Genomic DNA, 2,507 nt, shown 5'->3' with positions numbered 1-2,507 from the left:
ATATGTACCACTGGAAACAAGGTATTAACAATTTTAGAAAGAAAAAAATAATTACAAAAGTAGAATGAAAGAGAAGGGGATGATAGATGAGGTCAGTTCACTGTAGGAATCTGGGAAGGAAGGAAAATTGGAAAATACTATGAACCTTGGAGAAATATGGGGCTAAAAGCTGGGATTAACTGCAAATTAGAAGATGAAGTTGTGGATTTTCTAACTACAAATAACTAATGCTCAGTATACAAGCAACTTCTCCACATATGTAAAGTTAAATAAAAGGCTTCCTCTTCAAAGAAAATAAATCCATTGCTTGATGAGAACCTGGGTGGCTGGTATGAAATGTAGGTATTTTCTATTCAAGAGAATTTTGAGGCAAAGCAAAGAATAATGCAGATGAGGATCCTGGGAAGGTAACTTCCTGGGAAACACAAGAGGTGTTCGTGGTGGATTTTTAAAAAAAATTTTTTTAAATTGATATTTTTATGAAAGTTTAAAGAAACTTGAATTTCCATTAATTCTTGAGTAAATAAAGAGCGACCAAGTCTCTAGAAATAAACAATGTGGGTCCCATGCCAACTAAGTCCAAATGAGCCCAATGGGTAACAGGAAATGCCACTTCCCTGAAGAGAATCAAACTGTTGGAAAGTACACTTGTATGGAGGGACAAAGTTGAGGACTAAAAAATAAGTGAGCGACAGCGACAGCCGACACCTCCTCCGCCCTGGTGCACAGGCCCCTCAGCACAGTCACCACCATGGTTCACACCCGCCACCCCCGCTCACCATGGATGATGACATCGCTGTGTGGTCAACAATGGCTCTGGCACGTGCAAGGTCGGCTTTGTGAGCGACGATGCCCCCTGGGCTGTCTTCCCCTCCATCGTGGGGTGCCCTCGGCACCAGGGCTTGATGGTAGCCAGATGATGGGCCAGAATGACTCCTATGTGGGGGACGAAGCCCAGAGCAAGAGAGGCATCCTGACCCTCAAGTAACCCATTGAACATGGCATTGTCACCAGTGGGACAACATGGAGAAGATCTGGCACCACACCATCTACAACAAGCTGCATGTGGCGCTTGAAGAGCACTCTGTGCTGCTGATGGATGTGCCCCTGAACCCCAAGGGACAACCGGGAGATGATGACCCAGATCATGTTCGAGACCTTCAAGCCCCTGCCATGTATGCTGCCATCAAGGCCGTGCTGTTCCTGTATGCCTCTGGCCAAACCACCAGCGTTGTGATGGATTCCGGCTATGGGGTCACTCACACGCATCTACGAGGGGTTCTCCCTCCTCCATGCCATTCTGCATCTGGACCTGGCTGGCCGGGACCTGATGGACTACCTCATGAAGATCCTCACCGAGCGAGGCTACAGCTTCACCACCACGGCTGAGTGGGAAATTGTACGTGACATCATTTTTTGCCTTGGACTTCGAGCAGCAGATAGCCAAGGGAACTTCCTCGTCCTCCTTGGAGAAGAGCTCCAAGTTGCTGGATGCACCATCGGCAATGAGTGTTTCTGCTGCTCCGAGGCACTCTTCCAGCCCTCCTTCCTGGGTATGGAGTCTTATGGCATCCATGAAACTACCTTTAACTCCATCATGAAGTGTGGTGCTGACATCCGCAAGGACCTCTACGCCAACACAGTGGTGTCTGGCGGGACCACCAAGTACCCAGGCATAGCCGACAGGAGGCAGAAGGAGATCACAGCGCTGGCCCCCAGCACGATGAAGATCAAGACCATTGCTCCCCCTGAGCGCAAATACTCCATGTGGATCAGCGGCTCCATCCTGGCCTCCCTGTCCACCTTCCAGCAGATGTGGATCAGCACGCAAGAGTATGAAAAGTCTGGCCCTTCCAATGTCCAGCACAAATGCTTCTAGGTGGACTGTTTGGTTGCCTTACACCCTTTCTTGAAAAAAAGAAAAAAAAATTCCCCAATTCTCCAATGTGGCCCAGGATTTTGATTGTTCTTTCTTTTTTAAAAATAGTCATTCCAAATAATTGCAACATGGCGATGAGCCAGGAAGCTCCTGCCTTTCCAAAAGCCTCTCCCTTCCCCTAAGCAAAAGAACCCCATCCCCCACCCAGGTCCTCACATGGACAGGGGTGGGAGGGAGCACTGCTTTTATGTAAATTATACTTAATCCAATTTTTTGTTGTTAGGAAAATCTTCTCCCATAATACTTGTTCTTTAGTTTTTGTTTTCAATAGTGAGCCACTGGAAGCCCTACTTTTTTTGGGACCTTGCCCTTTCCCCCAACTCTAGAAATATGAAGGCTTTTGGTCTCCCTGAGGTGGCTGTGATGTGGAGGCAGCCAGGGCTTGAGACTTGAGACCTGATGAATAAAAGCGCACACCTTAAAAAGTGTGTGTGTGTGGGGGGAGTAAGTGAGAATTATGTATGGAGAAGGAAGGCACCTAGAAATTAATGAAGGAATTTCCTGTCAGTGTCCATTTGCTTAGGTGGGAGACCTTCAATACAGTAATAATCAGACAGTACTTGAAAAT

General features: G+C 47.1%; 1 pseudogene; it reads left to right on the top strand.

The window, feature by feature from the left end:
* Positions 1 to 780: 780 nt before the first annotated feature.
* On the top strand, positions 781 to 1,879 carry LOC102875170 (annotated as a pseudogene).
* Positions 1,880 to 2,507: the final 628 nt, after the last annotated feature.

The sequence above is a fragment of the Elephantulus edwardii genome, unplaced genomic scaffold (assembly GCF_000299155.1).
Source record: "Elephantulus edwardii isolate Elephantulus edwardi_28Jun2011 unplaced genomic scaffold, EleEdw1.0 scaffold00010, whole genome shotgun sequence".
Taxonomy (NCBI): domain Eukaryota; kingdom Metazoa; phylum Chordata; class Mammalia; order Macroscelidea; family Macroscelididae; genus Elephantulus; species Elephantulus edwardii.
Note: the sequence above shows the minus strand (reverse complement) of the source record. Positions and strands in the feature narration are given on the sequence as shown.